This window comes from Nicotiana sylvestris, chromosome 1, assembly GCF_000393655.2.
Source record: "Nicotiana sylvestris chromosome 1, ASM39365v2, whole genome shotgun sequence".
In the NCBI taxonomy this organism is placed as follows: Eukaryota; Viridiplantae; Streptophyta; class Magnoliopsida; order Solanales; family Solanaceae; genus Nicotiana; species Nicotiana sylvestris.
The window spans coordinates 111,588,192-111,604,335 of record NC_091057.1 but is presented as its reverse complement, the minus strand read 5'-3'; positions in this window follow the sequence as shown (position 1 = coordinate 111,604,335).

Below are 16,144 nucleotides of genomic sequence, written 5' to 3'. Positions count from 1 at the left end.
AATTGCATGACTAAATTTTGCATATACCATTCTGAATCATATATGAATGCGAAATTTATACAACCATGTTTATTATACTCGATTTTGAATTTCTAAATATAGTATTAGGACTTTCAACACAATTTAAATAACGAAAAATTTATTAACCAAACTTTAGTTAATTTTAAAAGTTTTAAATATTAAAAATATTAAATTACAATTTTGTCCAATGTGATTAGAAACAAAAATTTAGAAAATATAATTGTTTAAAATTCGGAAGAACTAAAAGGAGTGCAAAGTTTACCTGTTACTTGAGTTTGAGTCCAATAATGATTAAATTGCTTATAACAAAATAAAGAAAACGAAAAACTTGAAAATAAAAACTTTTCTAAGACTCCTAATGTGTTACGTTTTTGCTTACCAGGATAGCCAATAAATTTGGTAGAATCGGACTAAAAAGATGTAAAATTTTCGTTTAATTTGGATTTGGACAAAGCTAGAGTTTATTTTATTTAAGTTGAAGTCTAATAATGATTAAATCATTTCTAACAAAATAAAAAAGGCAAAGACTTGAAAATAATTATGACTTCAAATAAGGAAAGAATTTAATAATCAAAATTTTAGTGGATTTCAAATTCCTAATAATTAGGATAATAATTTAATTACGATTTTATCCAATGCGAAAAACTATTTTAAAGGGTAAAAAAGGCGAACGACATTTCGCTAAGGGCCTTCGTGCTTTTAATATAGTATACTAGTTGCTATGTACGTGCGTTGCACGTAAATATTTTGTCTGAAGTTTTATGTGAAAGAACAACTAACTAAATTTAGAAAGAAATTATTTACAAGATGATATGATTATTGTAAAGTAATTAACGTGATAAAAATACAACGATAATTTAAATGCTAAAAATTAATGTTATTACATTAATAGAATACTTGAATTCAAAATTATATCGCCTTAACCTACAAAGATGATCAATTTAGTTAAGTTAAATGATATTCTATTTATAGTGTATAAATATTCAGAGTAGTAGTATCATATCTAATACTTCTTTATAGAGGACATTTTTGGTATATGTTTCCTTCTATAACTTTGGCTTCTCCATCTCAAAAGTAAAACATATAGTTGTCCATCTTTGAATCACCTCTAAAAAGTATTACTTTTTCACTATTGTACTTTGACATATTTGTGAGGGTTGTCTCAGTTATTTATAAAATTATGTCAAATTTAAATTAAGTCGGATATAACCCGAGTAAAAGTATTACTACTTTATCACATTCAAAACAATAAAATATTAATCACACACGTGTTTTGATAAATCAAGTCCATGAATAGTTAAGAATTTAGATATATATATATATATATATATATATATATATATATTATATTACAAAAAATAATAGCAGATAATCTTTTTCTGTATATATGTGTATTATATATAGTATACATATTTATATACTTTTTAGGAGAAATATACATATTTTTTACCAAGTTATGGCACATGAGCATCTAATGAAAATAAACCAATCAAAGAAAAAAATTGTTAAACTTCGATATATAGGAGACCTGGACGAACTTATTTTTGGAAACCTAATCTAGACTAACATCAATCGTTTTTTTTTTGAGAAATTTGTAAAAGAATTAATTACTCATACTGAAGTAAAAATAAATAAATTAAAGAGCACAATCTCATCACTTTATTATCATGTAAAATAAAATATTCATCTAAACTTTCCCTATTATTTTATCACTTTAAAATTAGATTTTATATTTTAATAAATTATCAATTAATTATTTTCTTATTATTTAATATTTTAAAATTAACTCATTTTGTTTGAATTATATAGTAACTCCTAATATTTAGGTAAAAAGATACTAACTTAATTTAGTTGTAGCTTTATATGTACTAAATACAAATTAAGTTTTTAAAGAATAGTAAGAATTTTAACTTTATTTAAAATGTTATAGATGATTTCTATAAGATAGTACTAAAATCTTCTTTTAGTACGTATCTTTATTTTATTACGTGTATTGTTATAAAAGAATTGTAATTAGGAACAATACTTTTAATTCAAGTAGGATCAACATTGTAAGGTCAGGTATATGTATAGTTTAAATCGAAAAACAATTCTATCATTAGGTAATTTACCATTAGATTTTTAAATTATACAAATATTTAAGGGCATAAAAGTCGATCAATATTTCAGAGATATTTTAGTCGTTCAACATTTAACATAAATTATTCGTACTTTTATAATAATATAGATATAGATTAGTCTCTATGTTCTTGCGACACACGAATATCTTTAGTGGCGGAGTAAGGTTAAAGAATGGGGATTCAAGTAAATCTCCTCCTTTTGAAAATTATATTTACAAATAGAGCAAATCTATTTTTTTTTAAAATTATGTATAAGTTGTTAAATATGTTCTCGCGACGCACAAATATCTTTAGTGACAGAGCAAGGTTAAAGAATGGAGACTCAAGTAAATCTCCTCCGCTTGAAAATTATATTTACAAATAGAGCGAAACTATTTTTAAAAAAAATTGTGTATAAGTTGTTAAATTCCCTTGACATAAAAGAAAATTCAAGTGAAGAGATAAAGTGGTTTAAAATCTTACGAAGTGCACACCGAAAGTTATAAATTTCAGTTGAATAGTTATTCTAAATTGTTACTCACTATGTATAAAATTTAATAATAATTTAAAAAAAAGGGTAGCAACAACATTTGGATATTCGTGAGCAGAATATTCTCAAGTGGTCACAATAATGAATTCCCAATTTATGTTCAATTTTTCTTATTTTTCCATAATTATGTTCAATATCCACGTTGAAGCACTTATTCAAATAAATTTCAAGTTAGTTTGACCTAAAATCTACTTTGTAAGCTTGTCAATTGTAGTTTAAATGGGAAAAGAATTTCTAGGTGATTTACAATTGTATCCTCAAGTAATATAAATAGTTAAGGTTATAAAAGTTTATCAACATTTTGAGGATATTTTGGTCGTTCAATATTTAATATAAATTATTCGTGTCTTTATAATAATATAGATATAGATAGATAGATTCGAAACTCCAAGCCAAGAGTATGAACTCCTGCTTTTCATATTTTGAATGTCCAAAAGTTCTGTTCACTTTCCAAAAAGAAGAAGCTGCTTCTCACATGTTTCAATAATTTTTAGTAATATTACATTGGTTGCGGTACCAACTTTTATTCCAAAATTGTTCAAACTTTGCAAAGAAATTTCTTTCATTTCCATATTGAGCTCACTTTTATTGAATTTCAATAAAATTCAAAAGTTTACCCTAATTGTGTACAGCTAAATATATGAAACACCAAAAACGGGATAGAGATTTTTTTTTTTAAAAAAAAGGAATTTGGAAATTACAAAATTATCCATATTAAAATTACTAGGATTTTAATGAATGGTCAAACCGGGAATTACAAAAATGCCAATCTCAAAATTGTACTTTTATTTTATGTGAAACATAACCAATCAGTATTATTTATACGAGACTCCTTTATTATTTGACAAGTGGATCATGGGTCCTACTTGCCTACTTTGAGACATAAATAAAATCAAAAGGGACAACTTTACAATAACAATAGCAACATACTCGGTGTACGTAATTATACAAGTGGGGACCGGGGATGTAGTGTATATGCAAATCTTACCCATCCTTGTAGAGGCTGAAAAGTTGTTTTTGATAGACTCTTGGCTCAAAAAAAGCATAAATACAATAATATTACTGAGAAGTCATAAAAAGTAAGCAATAACAACAACTAGAAAAAATAAGATAACCGAAACAAAAGAAATAACAGGCAGTAATAAAAGTCTAAGAATAGGAAATACGAGAATAATACAAGTACTACAGGCATGAAAAAGCAATACATGCATGAAAAAGAAAAACGCTCAACTACTTACTCACGTACAACCAGAATTCTCGATCTCTACACATTCCTATCAAGGATCATGTCCACGGTAAGCTGGAGTTATGTCACGTCATGCCTAATCATCTAATCTTAATACTTCTTAAGCCTACATATATCTTTTCTTGGCCCCACTATAGCCAACCTCTCACACCTACTCAATATTTACCTGTAAATGGTATATTTAAATTTGTAACGTGGTTGATAGACAAATGAATCAATTTGATCCAACAGTGATAAAGAAATAAGACTAAAACTAAGGTTTAACGATTATTAAAGAAGATAGCAAGCCTGGTTTTGAACTTAGCCTTTTTGAGAGCATAAGTGAAAATAAAGATAAATCAATGATGACGTTGTTAATTTGAGGTCTAAATAGTGAAGTATGAGAGTAAAATAGTAAAGTATAGCTTTTTCGTGCAGAATGCTTCGAGTCCCTACAATGGTTGTTAACCTCACTATTTATAGCTCTTCCGAGGGAAATAAGATCCTAAGATCAATGTGATGACCCCAAAAGTCATCACTTGTTTTAAAAGGGAATTTTGTACTCCGAGGCCTTAAAAACCTCCTTCGGCATCACCACAATTTGCGTGCGCAGTCCGGATGCGTAGCCGAAAGGCTAATATGTGAAAATTTGTGAAAAATGGTAATTTTTGATTATAAAATGAGTTAAGTTGACTTCGGTCAATATTTTGGGTAAACGGACCCGGACCCGTGATTTGACAGTCTCGTAGGGTCTATAGGAAAATGTGGGACTTGGGCGTATGCCTGAAATCGAATTCCAAGGTCCCAAGCCCGAGAAGTGAATTTTTAAAGAAAATTATTTTCTGAAATTATTTATGAGATTTGGAAATGAATTGTGATTAGAACTCAATGGTATCGGGCTCGTATTTTGGTTCCGGCGCCCGGTACAGGTCTTATATGTGATTTAAGATAAGTGTGTGAAATTTGGTAAAAAACGGACTTGAAACAACGTGAATCGAATCATTTTTTAGAAAATTAGAAACTTGAAGTTCTTAAGAAAATTTCAAGATTTTGATGCTAAATTCCTAGTTGTTGATGTTATTTTAGTGATTTGAATGCACGAGCAAGTCCGTATGATGTTCCTAGATTGGTTTGCATATTTGGTTTCGAGCCCCGAGGGCTCGGGTGAGCTTTGGATAGGCCACGAGGTGGATTTTGGACTTGGTGAATTGCAGGTTTTTAACTGTTACATTGCAGGCCTGTAGGCTTCGCATTTGCGAAGCCTGGCTCACAAATGCTAGATCGCAAATGCGAGGGGCATGTCGCAAATGCGAAAGAAGCCCATGCCAGCCTACCTCGCAATTGCAAGGATTCCATTGCAAATGCGATACTCTCCCTTTTAGCGAGTCGTCGCAAATGTGATGCATCCTTCGCATTTCCCATCTCGCAAATGCGAGAACCTCCTTAGCAAATGCGAACCTAGCAGAGGTCAAGGTTCGCAATTCCCATATCTGCAACGTGCAATTTATATACTTAGCCGAAAACCAACCATTTTTCACATCTTTTCAAAACATAAACTCCCTAGAGCGATTTTTCAAGAACAACTCTTCTTCCAAATCGATTGTAAGTCAATTTTAACTCGTTTCCTTCAATCATTAATATCTTTTAACATGATTTCAACTCAAAATCAATGATTTTCATGGGGGCAATTGGGTGTTTTGGGTAGAACCTAGGTTTTTCAAAAATTGGGGATTTTGACCTCGATTTAAGGTCCGGTTTCAAAACAAATTATATATTTGGGGGAATGGGGGAATGGGTAATCGGGTTTTGGTCCGAACCTCGGGTTTTGACCATGTGGGCCCGGGGGCGATTTTTGACTTTTTGGGTAAAACTTTGGAAAACTTATTTTCATGCATTGGAATTGATTCATTTAACGTTTATTGATGTAATTAAGTAACTTGTGGCTAGATACGAGCAAATTGGTGGTGGAATCAAGGGGTAAAGCGATAATTGAGACGTGAATTGTGTTCGTGGCATCGAGGTAAGTGTTTGGTCTAACCTTAGCTTGAGGGATTAGGAATTGAGTCCTATGTGCTACATGTTATTTATTGAGTACGACGTATAGGCATGGTGACGAGTATCTATACATTAGTGTCAAGCATGACCGTGAGTCTTAAATTGAAATTGTTATGTTCTTGATAAATCCTACAAATGCCTAAGTTGTTGATTTCCTGTGTTGAGCAAGGATTATGATTATTCTCGTGGGAAGTACTTGTGATTGGGTATTGATACTAATTGAGGTAGTTAGATGTTGGAACAAGTTTGGTTATAGCTATTTCCATTGCTGGGACATAGTTACTTATATCATCGATTCCCTTGCGGGGATAGTGATGTTCTTAATTGATCCCTTGCCGGGACTCTTGTTGTGATTACTGTTGAACTGTATATTTGGAACGGGTTGCATGCCGCAATAATATTATATATGGATTGGGTTGCAAGCCACAACAATGATATATGTGGATTGGGTTGCACGCCGCAACAATGATATATGTGAAACGGGTTGCATGCCGCAATAATGAAATATGTGGATCGGGTTGCGCGTCGCAACAGTGATAAATGATATGGATTGGGTTGCACGCCACAATAATTTTGTCATATATTGGGATCGGGTTGCGCGCCGCAACCATCGTTGATACAAAGTGTTTATAGATTGGATACAAGTTTCTTATTGTTTTGCCGTGAATTCTTAGTTGTCCTTATGCCATTACATTTGATTTACTGTTGATATTGATGCACCCCACAGCATGTACCCCCCTCCCATCTTTACTTGATTAATTCCTGTTTTATTTTCCGCTTTATATTATATAACTGCACAGGTTTATTTGGTAGTCTGGTCCTAGCCTTGTCACTACTTTGCCGAGGTTAGGCTAGGCACTTATCAGCACATAGGGTCAGTTGTGCTGATACTACACTCTACACTATGTGCAAATCCTGGAGCAGCTCTTGGATCATAGCATTTGGGTGGCTACCTTCAGTCCACGCGGAGATCCAAGGTAGACCTGCAGGCGTCCGCAGGCCCTGGCGTCTCCTCTATCCTTTATTTCCTGTTTCAGTTCTTTGATTCAGAAACAATGTATCTTTTATTTTCAGCCTTTGTATTTGGCACTCTTAGATCGTCTGTGGTACTGTGATACCAGTTCTGGGTGATTAAGGCTTGAACAATTGTATCAGATTCATATTTTAGATATTTTACTACATTTCTTCCGCTTAATGAAATTTCCGTTGTTTTTCACATTATTGCTTTATAAATGCTAAAAAGGTATAAAAATGGATAAAGGTAATTTATTCAATAAATGGCTTGCCTAGATCACATTAGTAGGTGCCATTACGACTCCCGAGGGTGAGAAATCCGGGTCGTGACAAATTGGTATCAGAGCTCTTGGTTACATGGGTCTCACAGTTCACAGACAAGATTAGTAGAGTTTGAGGGATCGGTACGGATACATTTGTATTTATCCCCAAAGGCTACGGAGTTAGGAAAAACTTCATATTTATTCCTTCCTATCGTGCGGTTTGGTTTCTCAATGCTAATTGAATTTCTACTTTGTTCATTTGCATATGGAGAGAACATACGCTTCCTCATCCACTGACCAGCAGCCCATGCCCCCAGCAGCAGCTTCTACGAGGGGCAGAGGGCGAGGCCGAGGCTGTGCTAGAGGCCGAGGTAAGGGCAGAGCTTAGCCCAGAGCAGCAACACCATCAGCGGAGCCTCAGGTTGATTTTGATGATGAGGTTCCGGCCCCAATAGTTTTGGTGGGCCCAGTTCAGGTCCCAGAGGGGTTTATTGCTACCCCGGTACTCCAGGATGCTCTGGTCCGTCTGGTGGGCCTTATGGAGAGTGGTCACCTGGGTAGGCTTGCTTCTTGTAGCACCAGCCGTCTCTCAGGCTAGAGGAGGGGCCCATACTCCTGCTACTCGCAGTCCGGAGCAGGTAGCTCCCCAGTTTCAGACTTCAGCAGTTCAGCTAGTTGGAGCAGTTCAGCCGGGTGTGGTGGCTCAGACTGGTGATAGAGCAGCTATGACTGCCTATGCTTTGTGGAGATTGGACAGGTTCACCAAGCTCTTTACTACTACTTTCAGCGGCGCATCTTCTGAGGATCCCCAGGATTATCTAGACAGCTATCATAAGGTTCTCAGGAACATGGGTATAGTTGAGACCAATGGGGTCGATTTTGCTACTTTTCGCTTGTCTGGATCCGCCAAGACTTGGTGGAGAGACTATTGTTTGGCTAGACCAGCCGAATCACCAGCCTTGACTTGGGAGCAGTTTACTCAGCTATTTCTGGAGAAATTTCTCCCCATCACTCAGAGAGAGGCCTATCGGAGGCAGTTTGAGCGTCTCCAGCAGGGATCTATGATTGTTACCCAGTATGAGACCAGATTCATCGACTTGGCTCATCATGCTCTTATCATACTTCCTACCGAGAGAGAGAGAGAGAGAGAGAGAGAGAGAGAGAGAGAGAGAGGGTGAGGAGGTTAATTTATGGACTTATTCAGCCGATTCGTCTTCAGATGGATAGGGAGACTAGGAGTGAGATATCTTTCCAGGAGGCGGCCAATGTAGCCCGGAGAGTTGAGGTGGTTTTATTGCAGGGAGGTGGTCATGGGTCGGACAAGAGGCCTCGTCATTTAGGCAGATTCAGTGGTACCTCGTCAGGAGGTAGAGATTCGTATGGTAGGGGCCATTCTCCTAGGCCTTTTCAGTCAACACTTCAGGTTTCTCATGGTGCCTCAGGTGGTCGTGGTCCTCAGATGCAGTATTCTGATCAACAGCCTTATAGTGCACCACCAACTCCTATTAGTGCACCGCCGCTCCAGAGTTTTCGGGGTGGTCATTCAGATCGCCAGGGTCAGTCTCAGTTTCCTCAGCCGCAACATTCAGGTGGATGTTTTGAGTGTGGTGAGTATGGGCATATCCGGAGGGCTTGTCCGAGATTGGTGGGTACTCACTCGCAGCACCAGGTGTTCCACCGCCCGCCCCGCCAGCTAAGGGTAGGGGTAGAGGTGCTAGAGGTGGAGGTAGAGGTGTTAGAGGTAGAGCTCAGGCCGCTAGAGGTGGAGGCCAGCCAACAGCAGGTCGTCCTAGAGATGTAGTCTAGGGTGGTGGGGCCCAGCCCCGATGTTATGCTGTTCCAGCCAGGCCTGAGACTGAGGCTTCCGATGTAGTTATCACAGGTACTGTTCTGGTTTGTGGCAGAGATGCTTCAGTTTTATTTGATCCAAGGTCTACCTACTCCTATGTGTCATCTTATTTTGCATCGTATCTGGTCATGCCTAGTGATTCTTTGAGTGCTCCTATTTATGTGTCTACACCGGTGGGTGATTTTATTGTCGTAGATCGAGTCCATCACTCTTGTATAGTTATGATTGGGGGTCTTGAGACTCATGTAGATTTGCTGCTTCTGGACATAGTTGATTTTGATGTCATATTGGGGATAGACTAGTTATCACCTTACCACGCTATGTTGGACTGTCATGCCAAGACGGTAACCTTAGCCTTACCGGGTTTACCTTGTTTATAGTGGAGAGGGACTCCTGGTCATTCTACCCGCAATGTTATCTCATATGTGAAGGCTCGACATATGGTCGAGAAAGGGTGTTTGGCCTATGTTCGTGATTCTAGTGCTGAGGTTCCTTCTATTGATTCTGTGCCCGTTGTTCATGAGTTTCCTGAGGTATTCCCTTCAGACTTGCCGGGTATGCCACCCGACAGGGATATTGACTTTTGCATTGATTTGGCCCCTGGAACTTAGCCCATTTCTATTCCGCTGTATCGTATGACCCCGCCTGAGTTGAAGGAGTTGAAGGAGCAGCTGTAAGACTTGCTTGAGAAGGGTTTCATTAGACCCAGTATTTCGCCTTGGGGTGTGCCGGTATTGTTTGTTAAGAAGAAGGACGGATCGATGAGAATGTGTATTGATTACCGGTAGTTGAACAAAGTTACAATCAAGAATAAGTATCCATTGCCGAGGATTGATGATTTGTTTGATTAGCTTCAGGGTGCCAAGGTATTTTCGAAGATTGACTTGAGATCTGGCTACCATCAGTTAAGGATTAGGAAATCCGATGTCCCTAAGACAGCTTTCCACACTCGGTATGGGCATTATAAGTTCTTGGTGATGTTATTCGGGTTGACAAATGCCCCAACAGCTTTTATGGATTTGATGAACCGAGTGTTTAGGCCCTATTTGGATTCATTCATGGTAGTCTTCATTGATGATATTTTGATCTATTCCCGTAGACGGGAGGAGCACGAGCAGCATCTTAGAGTGGTTCTTCAGACCTTGAGGGATAGATAGTTGTATGCTAAGTTTTCGAAGTGTGAGTTCTGGTTGAGTTCAGTTGCATTCCTAGGTCATGTTGTATCAACAAAGGGTATTCAGGTTGATTCGAAGAAGATTGAGGCAGTCAAGAGCTGGCGTAGACCAGCATTAACTACATAGATTCGGAGTTTCTTGGGATTGGCAGGCTACTATCATCGGTTTGTGGAGGGGTTTTCATTTATCGCAGCCCCGATGACCAGGTTGACCCAGAAGGGTGCCCAGTTTAGATGGTCGGACGAGTGTGAGGCGAGCTTTCAGAAGCTCAAGACAGCTCTGACTATGGCATCAGTGTCGGTTTTGCCTACAGGTTCAGGGCCTTATATAGTTTATTGTGATGCATCTCGTAGTAGACTTGGTGCGGTGTTGATGCAGGATGGAAAGGTTATTGCTTATGCTTCGTGGCAGTTGAAGATTCATGAGAAGAATTATCCGGTTCATGATTTAGAGTTAGCAGCCATTATTCACGCGTTGAAGATTTAGAGGCATTATCTATATGGCGTGGCATGTGAGGTGTTCACGGATCGCAAGAGTCTGCAGTATTTGTTCAAGTAAAAGGAGTTGAATTTAAGGCAAAGATGGTGGTTGGAGTTGTTTAAAGACTATGATATCACCATCTTATATCATTCGGGAAAGGCCAATATGGTGGTCGATGCTTTGAGTAGGAAGTCAGCCAGTATGGGCAGTCTTGCTTATATTCTGATCGGTAAGAGACTGCTTGCTTTGGATGTTCAGGCTTTGGCCAATCAGTTCGTGAGGTTGGATGTTTCTGAGCCCAACAGTGTGCTAGCTTGCATAATCGCTCGTTCTTCATTATTGGAGCGTATCTGAGATCGGTAGTATGATGATCCTCATTTGTGTGTCCTTAGAGACACGGTGCATCACGGAGGTGCCACGTAGATTACCTTAGGTGATGATGGAGTTTTGAGATTGCAGGGTCAAGTTTGTGTGCCTAATGTGGATGGACGCCAAGAGTTGATTTTGGAGGAGGCCCATACCCAACAATGTTGTCATATATTGGGATCGGGTTGCGCGCCACAACCATCGTTGATACAAAGTGTTATAGATTGGATGCAAGTTTCTTATTGTTTTGCCGTGAATTCTAAGTTGTCCTTATGCTGTTACTCCTGATTTACTATTGATATTGATACACCCCGCAGCATGTACCCCCCTCCCATCTTTACTTGATTAATTCCTGTTTTATTTTCTGTTGTATATTATATAACTGCACATGTTCATTGGTAGTCTGGTTCTAGTCTCGTCACTACTTCGCCAAGGTTAGGCTAGACACTTACCAGCACGTGGGGTCCGTTGTGCTGATACTACACTCTGCACTATGTGCAGATCCCGGAGCAGCTCTTGGACCATAGCATTTGGGTGGCTACCTTCAGTCCACGCGGAGATCCAAGGAAGACCTGCAGGCGTCCGCAGGCCCTGCGTCTCCTCTATCCTTTATTTCTTGTTTCATTTCTTTGATTCAGAAACATTGTATCTTTTATTTTTAGCCTTTGTATTTAGCACTCTTAGATCGTCTGTGGTACTGTGACATCAGTTCTGGGTGATTAAGGCTTGAACAGTTGTATTAGATTCATATTTCAAATATTTTACTACATTTCTTCCGCTTAATGAAATTTTCGCTAGTTTTCACATTATTGCTTTATAAATGCTAAAAAGGTATAAAAATGGATAAAGGTAATATGTTCAATAAATGGCTTGCCTAACTCACATTAGTAGGCGCCATCACGACTCCTGAGGGTGGGAAATCCGGGTCGTGACAATCAAGCTCCTCTTTAAATGAGAATAAAAGTGTCATTGATGAATATATAACGACAGGCGTTGAATGCAAATATTCACTATAACGGATACTCATTTAATACTAGCAATATTACCTCATCAAATGATGTTCAATGACAAACCTTTGAACTTCTATTGCCGACTATGTTCCCTTCGGAATTCATTCGGTGCCGGTCACACACGTCACGTTTGGTATTAGTTATTTCCTATCTTGTCCTTTGCCTATCTTCAGTTTTACGTGTCATCTTACCATTCGACTACCTGTTGTCAACCAATTTGGATCCATACAAATAGTCCCCCTACTTTTCGGTGACCCAACTTAGTATTACTGGAAAGTAGGTGAAGATTCTTTTTTCTTGGCGGGAAAGTTCCTGAACAGTCTTTGACACTCGAAAGAATTCACGTCTTCTCGCATTTAATACCCCTACGTGTTTCCCCACGATTCAGCAAATATTTTTGTCGTCTATAACTTCTCTGCTACTCATCATATTTACTTCTTCACTCTCACAACTTTCATAAGTCTTTCTTCTTCTATGCATTTGCTTAGAACCCTCTTACAACCTTCAACTGTATTAGCAAGAACTCTCATCTTACAAACCCCTTACTATCACGTCTCATACACTGCTCCCTTCGATAACACTGGTCTTTTTTTTGGTGGAGGCCCAAAGAAAAACCAAAACAAGGAGGTTGACATTGGGTCTGGTCCTCCAACTATTAGCACCATCATACCACTTCAGCTCAACACTGCAAATGATCTTCAAGAAAAAACTCCTTCTACAACTTCTCAAGGCCACCGATTTTGTCCAGTTCGTAGGTTTTCGTCCTCTATTAATCATTCTATTATCCCAACCGTGAAGGAGGACTACAATGCCCCAATATTGAAATCCTTACCCCATATATGGTATAGCGTGTGACCTACTCCAGGGAGGGATTCACATATATCTATACATATCTTTTTACCTTGGGTCCATTTTCTTTGGGGTCGATGAAGGACCCGACCCAATAATTTTGAAAATTTTCCACCTATATCAGGTCTGCTTAGCACAAGTAGGTCCATCAATATGGCGGACAATGACCTACCTTCGTCAATTGTGCACTGAGACCGGGGAAACCCTAACTCTTGCACATATATGAACCTTTACTCTCCTAAGATTTTCCGTAGAGGAGTAGTATACTATAGCAAGTGTGTACACAATGCCCTCTTCACTAGCATAGATGATGACATTTCTCATGAATTGATGGAGTGGTTCATCGTTATTTCTACTAAGGACATTATCCCAACCACAACTCCATCTTTCCCCGAGTCGTGAAAACTTTTTCGTAAGTTTTTGGTTATTTGCTTCCTCTCTTTGTAAATAGTTAACTTCCTCTTTTGCTGATTTTCTGTTTCCTTCATTTAAGCTACATGCTGGGAAACGCTACAGATAGGTTCAGAAAATTCTATATATAACGATTCCAAAAACCCATCGGTGAAAAGAGGTGGCTCCCTAGTATGGATGGAAAGAAAAGCACCATGGTATGTAAAAATTCTCTTTTCTTTTATCCTTGCCCGAACACAAAAATCCCATGAATAAATTTATACCTCTATTTTTTCCTAATACAGGGCTTCTGAGGGGTTCCATTACTACCTGAAGTTGACTCCCTAGATGACCCCGAGGTGGCCAAGCGGGTATGGAAAAATACCCTTTCCCGAAGCAGAGCTCGTGGATCTGTCAGAGCCTCCGATAAGGGTATCTCCTCTCAGATCCCCAGTACAATAACTAGCAATCAAAGAGAAGATGCTCCTCCTTAGCTAGGCCTCAAGAGAATATGGCAAATAAAACAGCATCCGAGTCGGCCATAGTGGTCCTCGTTGATGAAGGGGAAACCAGTGATGAAGAGACTCCCCTTCAAAGGAGAAAAAAAATCTTCATCAGCTCAACCGAATGCTCAGTCGGGAGCTTCAAAACCCAACATTAGAGGAAACTTAGGTTCTTTGAGGTGAGATGGACCTGGTCGAGAATGTTGATTCTCGCTTCCTAACCCCAATTGTTGTCTCTAGTCCAAGGTGTTCGGACCTTGAGCCTTTTCTACCCCCAACCACTAAGCAAATAATAACTTATACTCATATTGCTGCACCTGTTTCTTCTCCTTCCATACAGATGGATTCACACCTACCAATGCTAGTTGCTTCGTTTCCACCAATACCAACTGCATATCCTTTACTGGAACCAGCTGATCAAGGAAGGGATGCCCCTCCTCCTCGATCTCCAGACCACGAAAACTTGGGGAGCACCTATGTTATACCTTCTCAAGATCCCTAAGGAAGGCAAAATACCACTCTTTCAATCTCGAATGAGTATCATGTCCACTTCAGGCAGGTGGAGCTTGCCAATTATATGAAGTTACTGGCTTCGGTGAAGGAATGGAAGAAAATGGGATCCTTTTTTGGGGAATGTCTGATAAATAATAGTATGCACAGTGCGGCACATGAACCATCCTAATTTCCTCCTATCTTCTTTTACGTTTATATGCTGTAATAGTAAACTTAACTCTAGCCTCTTCTTTTTAGGCTGACCTCCATACTTCTGAGGGCCTGCAAAGTTTGATCCTTGATAAACAATGACTTTCTTCCGAGCGGCATCAACTTTTATCTAAAAGAAACTAGCTTGTCGCGTGCCTCCCGATAATAGAAGCAAAATCCACTCAGGTGGATGAGATTGAGGCTCGATTATAGTAAATCAAACAAGTTAGAATGACCCACAACCAATACGCTACCCATTTATATGAAAATCTTCAAGAAGCTAAGGCTAAGTGGGTCGAACTTCATGATAGGGGTGTTCAAAACCGAACCGAAACCGAAGCTTAATGGCTTATTGGTATCGGGTTAACGGACGGGGAACAGATTGAAAATTATTCATTAACGGTTTATCGGTTTGGGGGCGGATTATTCAATTTTCTTAACGGATAATCCGTTAACACGTTAAGAATATATATATATATATATATAAAATATCAAAAACCCTTCCACTTTAGTCTTCCACTCTTCCAATACTCTATCTCTAAGTTCTAACATCTAATTCCTAAATAATCAGAATAGAAACTCTAACACATACTCCATCTCGCCCTCTCGCCACCGTCTCCCTCTCCCTCTCGCCATAGCTACTGTCTCCATCTCGCCGACTCGCCTAAAGTTGAGACAATTTTGGCGGGAATTTTGTAGAGTTTAAGGTTTGGCTCTCTTTCCAAACATACCTTCTCTAAATCATTTGACATTTCATTTGGAATTGGGCCGTAATCTTCCCACCATTTTATTCCTTTTCTAAGTAAAAAGTAACAACGGAAAAGTTAAATGAGTCTATGTGCATGGAATTTGCCTCAGATGAGCCAACAAAATGTAGGTTGTTTGCATGGATTTTGCCTCAGATGAGCCAATGAAACATAGGTTCTAGACACATTTATCTAAGCATGAAACTTTAAGTTTTCATCCTGTATAACATTGCTTTAACTTTTTATCATATGTTCTAGCAATTTTCTTCTTAATCTTATTGTAGGGTTGATTCCCAGCAAATTTAGCACACTTTCAATTAGGCAATAAACCGCTCAATAACCACCCGATAAAGAGCTAAACCATACCAATCTACCCAATATCTTATCGGGTGGCTAGCGTATTAATACATTTAAAAGCCGATAACCTATAAGCCAAAATGTTAAGAGTAAATAACCGTCCAATCCGCCCGATAAGCAGCCCTACTTCATGATGCTATAATCGCTGCTGCTGAGCGCAAGTCTTCCTTTGAGAAGCAAATTAATAATCTAAAGGCCGCCTTATGCTCCAAAAAAAAGGAGTCCAATGTTGTTGAGGAGAAGAGGGCCAAAATGGAAGAGAGTCTCATGGAACAAAAACGGCTTCAATCAACTACAAATGTTGAGGTTGACTCCTGCCTCAGTGCCATGAGAGATGAAAGTGAAGGACTTCAAGCCGAGATTGATAAATTACGAGCTCAACTCCAGTATAAAGAAGATTCCCTTGTCTTCGAGAAGACATATGCCATATACCATATGAAAAGAAATACTTTGGAAGAAGCCAAAGCAGGCATTGTTGATATTGACGATT